Source organism: Priapulus caudatus, unplaced genomic scaffold, assembly GCF_000485595.1.
Source record: "Priapulus caudatus unplaced genomic scaffold, Priapulus_caudatus-5.0.1 Scaffold693, whole genome shotgun sequence".
NCBI classification, from domain to species: Eukaryota; Metazoa; Priapulida; class Priapulimorpha; order Priapulimorphida; family Priapulidae; genus Priapulus; species Priapulus caudatus.
The window spans coordinates 27,406-28,121 of NW_014577754.1; positions in this window are offsets into that span (position 1 = coordinate 27,406).

The window sequence follows — 716 nt, forward strand, 5'->3', positions numbered from 1 at the left end:
TATATATATATATATAATATATATCCCTCTCACTCCCGCTCAGTGTTATCAGTCTCGCATATACACGAGAGATGGATGGCTCACAATATTATCAGGTATGAATGAAGGCGGGTCGATAATATGATCATGGTCAGCGCTTCTTCTTGTTATTGGTAAAAAAGAGTTCGGCAAGTAAAGTATAATTAATCTTCCTAAACTACAGCACGACCCGTCACGTTTTAAATTACAGACAGAAAAAGAATTCGAAAATGAGAAAATTCGAAAGTCAGAGAAGATTAGAAAGGCCCTCGCCGTAAGAGCTACATGAATATATGGACATGTGATGGCGACGACGATGACGACGACGATGATGGTGACGACCTTGGCAGTGGCGATTACGGAGACGATGGTGATCGATGCTGGTGACAGTGACGATGATGATGATGATGGCGATGTTAATGACGATGACGATGACTGACGATGGTGATGCTGATGACAGTGACGACGACCTTGATAGTGGCGATGACGATGACGATGACGCTGACGATGGTTACACACCTTATCACTTTGACGCGCGTGTTTGCATAACAAACTTGCGCTGCACCCACACAACGTTATACAAAGCTATCACTATTCGCTATATAAACTAGGATATATATGTGTAATAGTTATATGAAGATATCAGCGAGTAGCAGATAAATAAACCATATATATATATATATATATATATATATATT